This window comes from Echinops telfairi, unplaced genomic scaffold (assembly GCF_000313985.2).
Source record: "Echinops telfairi isolate 266 unplaced genomic scaffold, ASM31398v2 ScPeMD7_443;HRSCAF=831, whole genome shotgun sequence".
Taxonomy (NCBI): domain Eukaryota; kingdom Metazoa; phylum Chordata; class Mammalia; order Afrosoricida; family Tenrecidae; genus Echinops; species Echinops telfairi.
In genome coordinates this window covers 4,146,181-4,155,675 of record NW_022104341.1, presented here as the reverse complement: position 1 = coordinate 4,155,675, position 9,495 = coordinate 4,146,181, and positions in this window count along the sequence as shown.

Here is a 9,495-nt window from a genome sequence, read left to right as displayed (position 1 = left end):
CACACACACACACACACACACACACACACACACACACACACTGCATGTTGAAGAAGAACTGAAGCGAAAGAAAGGCCTGACACTGAGAAGACCCCTTATCAAGTATATGTGTGTAGATTTTTCAAAAGGGTCCCTGGTGGTGTAGTGGGTTACTCATGGGGCTCCTAATCAAAAGATCTGCATTTGAAATGACTAACCGCCATGTTACAGAAAGAGGAGGCTGTCTGCGCCCATCAAGATGTACCCCCACAGACACCCACAGGGGCAGTTCGACTCTGTCCTATAGGGTTACTGCGAGTCAGAAGCAACTCCATGGTAGTAAGATCTCATTTATTTGTTTAAATGGAACAGAAATGGAGACTGGAAAAAGAAGCCTCTTATTCTCAAAGCACTGAAACCTTGACCTTCAGAAACAGCAATGGGCAAGCTTCCAGGATGACAGGCAGCAGAGCATCTATTTGACAGGGATCCACGTTTGGAAATTCACATTCCAGTGTTAGCACTTCCTAGCTGGGTGGCCTTAGACAAGTGACTTGCGCTCTCTGTTCCTGCACACTCTGAGCTAGAACACACGCCCCTGTCTCCGCGATGGAGCTGGTGGCGTGTCAAACAGCACGCACACAGCCTAAATGCCTGACACAAATTAAGCCCACAATAAATTTGACTCTTAATGTTTTCAAGACAAGAGTGAAAGTACTATGGTTTCGGATGTCCTTTAAGCTTAAGGCAACCCTAAGTTTGTTGACAAATGATTAAGGGTAATCTCTAACTAAATCTTTCCATAAACAAATTGTAGTTTCTGCCTCCACAAGTAGATCACCCTTTGACTAGGAGCTGTAGCCCACACCCTGGAAAAAATGTGTCCACTCAGTCCAGCAGATCCTCCAGCCAAACAAGGTTTGAAACAACTGGTTTGGCATCCTGACCCTTCCTGTCCTGAGAGATGTGCTGATAACCATGTTGAATAACAAGACAAAACCTAACGTGCTGTCCTTTTCTTTGAGGCTGAGTTCAGATGGACCCAATGTTCTTTCGAGAGGGGCCCCTCCCCATAAGAAAACGGAAGCGCATGGACTTTGAAGCCAGGAAACCTTGGGCTTTAAATGTTGACTTCATGATTTACTAACTAGACGGGGGGAGGGGCAAGAGAGCTAGGTGTCCTGTAAAATGGGGATAATAATACCTACATCTCAGGGCCTGGTGAAAATTAAATTAACTTATTACACAAAGCGACTGCCACTGAGCTGATCGTCAATAAATATCCGTTCTCTTCCCCTCAGTTGTGCTAAGCCAGGTGCTCTGGGTTGGACCACTCCATAGAGAGGGGTATTCATCAAATTGTGTGTTGGCTTAATTTCCTCTCTCTATTCTGAGGCCGGAGATCTTGAAGAAGATGGGAGAAAACATGGGCCCATGGTCAAATTATCTCTATCTACCCTGTTTCCCCGAAAGTAAGACATCCCCTGAAAATAAGACCTACTTACAGTTTTGCCTCTTGCTGAAATATAAGGCATCCCCCCCAAAAATAAGACCTCCCTGAAAATAAGGCCCCCTGAAGCTACCATAACTCTGGACTCTGGACCTAGCGGCGGGCGCCGCCCGCAGCTCACTGTTGGCCACAGCGCAGCTGGAGCACACATGAAGTGTGAGGTGTCTTTTAATTAAACAATAAACAATAAATGTGTACCATATTCTTCTTCATGGAAAAATAAGACATCCTCTGAAAATAAGACCTAGCACATCTTTGGGAGCAAAAATTAATATAAGACACTGTCTTATTTTCAGGGAAACTTTGGGAGCAAAAATTAATATAAGACACTGTCTTATTTTCGGGGAAACTGTGTAGTAGAAATGATCCATCCTTCTCTTTAGTACTTTAAAATCACGATCAAACCCAGCTGATGCTGGATGATTTAACTACTTTAAGACCATCTCTATCAACCAAGAAACATGTGTCTTGCAGTCTCTCACTTGAAGGTGGAAACAAATAAGACCTCCAGAAAGTCTATGCCTGGTATGGCCCCTTTCCAAAGTCCAAAGGATGTAAGCAACTCCCACAGGAGCAGGCAGCGGGGGAGGCGTGTGATCAGGCTGGACCTCGGTCTCATGGTGCGGGGTGATCAACAAAGGGACAGTGTAAGTCCTGCCAGCTCCTTTTTATTGTTATGGGAACAAAGCTGAGTCTTCAATCCAGTCACTTCTAGTTACACACATTCATTGAAGGACCTTCTCCTCCTCTTCGATTCCGTTCAAGCCCCCAACCGCCTGATTCCTTGAAGCCTCGCCTGACTTCCCCACCCAGGCCATTCTCTTCAACTGCCAGAGTGCTCTCCTGAGATGAACCACAGGCCCGGGAGCTGCCACCTCTCCGTGGGAGTCTTACCTGCTGACACACTCGTGGACACTGGGAGTACCAGGGCAGAATCACAAAGCCACTTCCCAAAAATGACACGTGTGCTTGAGGTTTGGTCCCTGGGACAGCACTCATTGGCCTAGAAGCTTGAAGCCAATGTCACACCTCCTTCCACCCAGGCCTCAGTTCCTCAACCTGTGGGAAGGGTAACAACAACAAAGGAAAATTGCTACTTACTGCCCAGCCTGTCATCCCTATAAATGTGAATGACTTGCCCAACTTCAGAATGCTGTGAACATTAATTACTATTTACCAAGATGAAAGGTGCCCAAATTAGGCAGAGCTGAAGCAGTCAGCTGCGGTGCAAGGAGGAGTGAATAAAATGTCCCGCGGACTCTAAAGTAAGGTGACCAGACGTCCCGCTTTTGGCGGGGACAGTCCCGCTTTTGAACAATTTGTTCCGCATCCCGCGGCGTTTTTAAAAAGTCCAGATTTTTGGAAAGAATGCTCGATAAGCTAGGGAACAGCGGGAGAACGGGAAGACCAAATTTTTAATCAAGAACACCCCAGCCAACCCCCACCCCCAGTCAATGGCGTCCTGCTTTACCAATGCTTCACCAATGTTAAAATCTGGTCACCTTACTCTAAAGTGAACTTTAGTTTTGTGTCAAGAGAGAAAAATCTTACGTAGCAATTATTGTATTTTATTCCTTTACCAAATCAGGTTGCCCTGTCCCTTTCCAAGTGTGAGGCATGGACAGCATGTTGGAAAACAAAGCCCATTCTTCTCACTCAACATGCTCAGGATTGACATTTTATAAATTGGTGATTATATTTGAGAGTCTTTTTGATACCGTGCAACAATGTGAACATTTTCTCTCTCTCGTTCTCTTTTTAAACAAAATAAAGTTAGCAGATGGGAAAGGCCTTGACCTCAGAGTGCATATCTCCCTTCTGTTCCAATATCTCTTCCATTTAAAAAAATATTTTCTGCTTTCTTCTCTGCTGAAATTTTTCACTGTTTTGTTCTGTCGTTGTTGGGGTGATTTTTGTTGGTGGTGGTTGTTTGTTGTTTTTGCTTTGTATGCTTTTCTACATATGAAATCCAAGATCGGTAAATCTAGAGAGCTAGTAACTGGATGAATAATTTCCTCGGAGTGTGGCGGGAAAGTTGGGGGGAAATAAAGAGCTGGCAACGATGAGCACAAGGAGGAAGGAATGTCCCAAAATGGACTGTGGTGATGCTCACAGAACTCTTTGTCACGTGACTCAACTATTGAAATGTGTGCTGCGATATGAATTACATGTCAATAAAGTTGTTTCCAAAGAGAGAGAGGGAGGGAGGGAGAAAACCCTCTGAGATCCCGGCCAGCATTCACCTGGAAAGGAGTCTGTCTCCAGCTATGTTGTCAGATGACCGGCTTTTCAGACTCATTCCAGAAGTGTCGATGTTTATTTGCTTCGGGGCCACCCACTCACTCCTTGCTTCTTGGCTCAAGGCATAAGAGCGCCAAAGGGAAAGTTTGCAATGCTCACTTGCAATGTGCTTTCCCAAAGCTCTGCTGCAAGAGATGTGAAGCAGCCCGAGGGTCTGCCCGGGCTCCTCTCAGACGGACGTGCAGAGCTGCTTGAGCAGAGCTGCTTGAGCAGGAGGAAGTGGGTAAGCGGGAAGAGGCCCTGCGCTGGGCTGCGGTGGGGCCTCCACCAGCAAAGTCAGCACCTAGAGGTTGGGGAAGGCAGCCAATGAGCATGTGCCAGCACCCCTCCAAGTCACCGCCGCCCTATCCGTCCACATCAGGAGGGCTGACAAGCCAGGCTCGGCTCGCTCTGTTCACTCCCACATGCTCTCAGGGACACAAGGCATCCTTTGAAGCAGGGCGATGGCTTGTGATGTGCCCAAACGCCCTGCCCCGGCCTCATCTTCTCAGCAAGCCTCGCTCACTGCCATGCTGCAGTCCGAATTCTCCTCCTTGCTACATGCTGCTTTTACTGGAAATGAATTCCCTGCAGCGATTCATCAAGAAGATAAAGCAATTCTAGATACAGATACATGTAACATCAGAACCCCCGAGTATAAATTTCCCTGGATCCAGGATGGCCAGAATTCAACTCCTGCCCTTCACATCAAAAAGCAAAGAGTAGACAATGATCATTATTGAAATATAGAAATCTCTGAGCCCCCAGGCCTGACACTTTTATTTACTTTCCTAAACCTGTTTACAAGGCTACTGTTTCTATCTACTTCCCACTTAGCATTTTCCTGCACCACCTTCTTTGGGAACTCCCAGAGGCTGTTCCGCCCTGCCCTATGGAGTTGGCGTGGGCTCGATGCCCGTGATTTTGGGTATTTGGGTTTCTTGGGAGCTCCTCGTGGACAACCACTCCACAAAATGGCTAGATAACACATCTTTTTCCTTATGCATTGATCTTCAAAACCATTATTTAAGTCAGACCGTCACGGTCCCTCCATCAAACTGGCCAGCAAGGAGCTTTGAAGTACGGATGGTCAGACATTTGAGGAGTCGTGGTCACTGGCCACTGAACCTCAGACTGATGGCTGGCATGGTTTCCTCCCTGACAATCATCGGCAACCACTGACCTAAAACAATGTCCAAGATTCAGGATTCACCTGCACGGTCCTTGTAGCTAACAGGGAGCAGCAATCCCAAGTCAGCCTGTTCTGTGAAGCGTCTTACACCAAGGATGCTGATGGTCACGTGTTTTCGTGGTTTGCCAATCATTTGGGCAAGATGAAAATCCGCAAGGGCCAACTTACCCCAGTGACTGTCAATTGCCAAAGCAAAATCAGACAAACGTATGTATGTTTACTGGGGAAAAACAAACAAACAAGCCAGAACACTCTTACAGAGGACAGGGACAAGGTCTCTGAGCCTCCAGGGCCAATGGTTGCTAAAAACAAAGAAAAGAAATTCATGGAGGTCATCAGACTCCCCTGAGGAGGAAAGCATACGTTTTGGAACCTTTAGTTTAGCATACCCCCGGAGGATTACGGACCGGCTGAGTCACCCGTTTTATAATGGAAGCTATGGGCAGGGAAGGAATGACTTCAATGATTCGATCATTGACGTTTTGTTGACGACGTTTCTCTCTAGAAATTGAGACTTGGTGAGGGACGCAAGGAGGGTTCCAAGATGACCAGAAACCTGCACGCTGACACAGGCCAGACTCTTGGCGTAAGAGGAAAGGAAATTGAGCAGTGAGGATCGGGCTGTGTTTCTGAGGTCATGTAGGGCCTCAGCTCTCCCTGGCTCAGAATACAATTTGTTGAAGCAGAGCAGCTGGGGGCAGCAGAGCTTCTGATACAAGACCATCGGCTGCTGAGGGAAAATCAAAATAATCCCCATTAAATTTCCATTATCTTAGAAATTAGAAACCCTAATGAGAGGTTTCCGGAGCGAGCTGAGCGCCAGGAGGGCACTTCTGATGGATGCTGTCCTCTGTAAGGATGGTCCTGTTGTCACCGTGGGCAAGCTGTGTGCCTACACGCCTCAGAGCAGCCTCCTGGAAGCAGCCAAGGATTGCTGGGCACCCAAGGACTAGGCTGCCATGATGAAGATATAAGATGCAGCCCAGAAGCCAGGCGGGCACCCCAACAGGACCCTTGGTCTGGGGGCAATTTTCTTTAACTTTGGTTTTGGTTCCTTGCCCCTCAGAAACTCTCTCTAAGTAGTCTTAACTTGGATTGACCATCATAGATGCTTTGAAAGGCAGACAATAGATTAAGTGTCCCCTAAGGATTCTTGTAGGAGTCTTTGTAGCATAGTGGTGATGCCTTTGGGCTGCTAACTGCAAGATCAGCAGTTTGAAACCACCAGCGGCTCCTGTGTAGGAAACTCATGGGAGCCGTTCTACCCTACGGTGGCTATGTGTCAGAATTGACTCACCAGCAGTGAGCTTAGGGTTTTTTGCTTTTCATGAACCAAAAGGTTGGTGGTTTGGACCCACCTAGAGGCACCACAGAAAGCGAACCTGGCTATCTGCTTCCATGAAGATTGTTGTTGTTAAGTGCTGTGTTAGTCTGGGTAGACTAGAGAAACAAATTCATAGACACTCATATGTGTATAAGAAAGAGCTTTCTATAAAAGAGCAATTGTATATTGAGAAAACATCTCAGCCCGGTCCAGATCAAGTCCATAAGTCCAATATTAGCCCGTATGTCTGATACCAGTCTATGAGTTCCTCTTCAGATTCATACAACACATGCAATGATGCTGAGTGCAGGAAGCTCACAGGTCAGTGGGTGGAAAGTCTTGTGGATCCCGTGGCAGTGGAAGCATATTAGTGCTGGCAGGGGTCTCCACATGGCTCCTCCAGCTGCAAGGTTGTGGCTGCATCAGCAGCTCCACCTGGCTTGTCAATAGGAATGTCTCAAACAGAGAGTCTCTGGCCTTCCTGTGAGCTATTTATCTCCATCGTACTTCCAAATGAGGTCATCAAGCTGCTACCTGATTGACAGGCTAAAATTCCACCCCTTCACTCTTAATATTCTCAAATTGACACCAGATTGTGTAACTACCATGGGTGCCTAGTAAATTTTGTCTCACAGGGGCCTCGTGGGACAGAGCAGAACAGCTCCATCGGGTTTTCCAGGCTGTAATTTTTATAGGAACAGATAGCTGGGTCTTTTTCCAGTGGAATCCTTTTTCCAGTGTGATAATCTGGGTACTTTAGAGAAACAAATTCACAGAAACCCATATGTATCAGAGAGAGTTTTATATAAAGGGAAAGTGTACATCAAGAAAATATCCCAACCCAGTGCTGCCCAAGCCCACAAATCCAGCATTAAGCCATATGTCCAACACCAATCCACAAAGTAAGTCCTCCTCCATCTCACAAAACACATGCAATGGTGCCAACTGCAGGAGGAAAGCCGAATCAGTGAACAGGTAAGCATCTCAGCGCTGGCAGGGGTCTCCATACGGCTGCTCCAGCACCCAGGGCTGCATGGGGTGATCCATGCAGCTTCTCCTTGGGGATGTCTTGCAGGAAGTTAGCTTTGCCAGCTAAAGCAGGGAACTGGCTAAGGCAGCTGCAGCCTGGTCCGACCATCACAAAGCAAGAGACTCGAGAACTAGAAAGGCGAGGTTCGCCGAGTCATTTATCCCTCTGCCCTTCAACTAACCCCACATGTGTTTATCGACCAGGTTGGCACAATAAACTAACTACCTCGCTGGGTTAGCCAGAACCCCAACTCAAAGCCATGAAATTGATTCTGATGCATAGGGACCCTTCCTATAGAGCAGGGTAGATCTGGCTCTGTGGGTTTCCAAGACTGTAACTCTTTGTAGGAGTAGAAAGCCACGGAGCAGCTGGTGGTTTCGAACAGCTGACCTTGGGGTTAGTAGCCTCATGTATAACCCCTGCGTTACCCAGTTAGTGGCTGAGTGCTTACAGTCAAGACAAGCCAGTGCAGCAGGTTCTGCTCTGTACAGCACAGGGTCACCATGCGTCAGAATCAACTGCAGCGCAGTGGGTTTAGGCAGTTAGGTTGCTCGTTTCTTTCGTGACTAAGGGCTCTGCCACCTTTGTGGTGGTAGAACTGGGTTCTCCTTGTACTTCAGGTTGAGGAACCTTTTAAGGGAAGAAGTAGCTGGGGAATGCTTAGCTCCCTGGCAGTGTACAACGGTGGAAACACGCTTTTCATAGACCTGGCAAACGGCTCCTTGTGTTTGCTCTGCAAACACTGATGTCTGCAACACTTCTTGGCACTGCTCGGCTGGTCTTACCGCATCGTCATCGGTGGACCGGAGCCAGGAGTGTGCCCGGCAGCGGTTCGCACCATACAGGGAGTCGGCAGGGCCCTCCACGCGCCCTCCACCGAACTCCTCCAGGAGCAGAGGGGATTACCAGGCGGCAAGTCACAGTTTTGTTATTATTACCCTGATGTGTAATAAATCTGCGTGGTGCAATAAATTAAAGCAGGGCTACGTTCTCACCTCACAGACTGCCAATCGTTTTATTGTCACAGCTGGCTCTGTGAGTTTTCCTTATTTAGGCAGAGCAAAGGAAGCCGTGAAATTTGCAAAGGAGAACAAAAGGATATTTGGGCGCAGTTCGCAAAACACGTCCGTGTGGTCCCCGCGCAGACGCATCAGGACATCATGCAACACCTCACATGTTTGTGCGCAGTGACCTCAGGGAACTGGAGCAGCCAAGGCCTAGCAACACCCACCTTATTCATTGACCTTCACGCTCAGATCGCAGGCCTCACTGCCAAGCTGACCACTCGCACCAGACAGACGGACAGCGTTCCCTTCCAGTGATAAACTTGGGCTCACACTTGATCTTAGCCAAAAGGCCGAGAAGCGATGGCTGTAGCTCACAAATTGGTTCGGGAACTCATTAGAGTCAGCAAATGAGCATTAGTGCGATACTTGCAGAGGCTGAAACACAAGTGGTAATCTGTCCATTTGGGCAATTACAGCTCGAGGGGGTGAGGAGAGGGGCTGCGAGAAGCCCTACAACGCGCAGCGGGAGGGTTAGGATCCTACAACCCCAGCGGGAGGGTTAGGATGCTTGCGCTGAGAGAGACGCCTGCCTGGCTTCCCTTCCTTCACCCCAGGCTCCCCTGGTTCTGCAGCACGCAGAGGAGGGGCCTGAGAAACGCCCTGCGGAGTTCAAAGCCCAAGTGAGGCCATCAGTCATGTCCCTTGCATATCTGACACTTATTGGGTCAAAAGCTCTGTTGGGTGGTGTTATTATTCAGTCTTTATTATTTTTTTAAGGGGAGCCATTAGGCGCTGAATATTTCTCTCTGGTTACAGAGTCAGCCTTCTATCCCTTCCTACTGTCTTCTCTTAAGCTCCTCCTGCCTTAGAGCCCACCTGCTGTGGAGTGGGTCCTGACTCCTGGTGACCCCACGATGGCAGAGTACAACTGTGCTCTGGGGGGGTTTCAGTGGAGGATATCTCAGACATAACTCACCAGGCCTTTCCTCTGAAGCATCTCTGCGTGAATTCGAACTGCTGAGCTTTTGGTTTGCAGCTGGGCTCATTAACTACCCTGTTTCCCCGAAAGTAAGACATCCCCCGAAAATAAGACCTACTTACAGTTTTGCCTCTCGCTGAAATATAAGGCATCCCCCCACCAAAGTAAGACTTCCCAAAAATAACCCCCCCCCC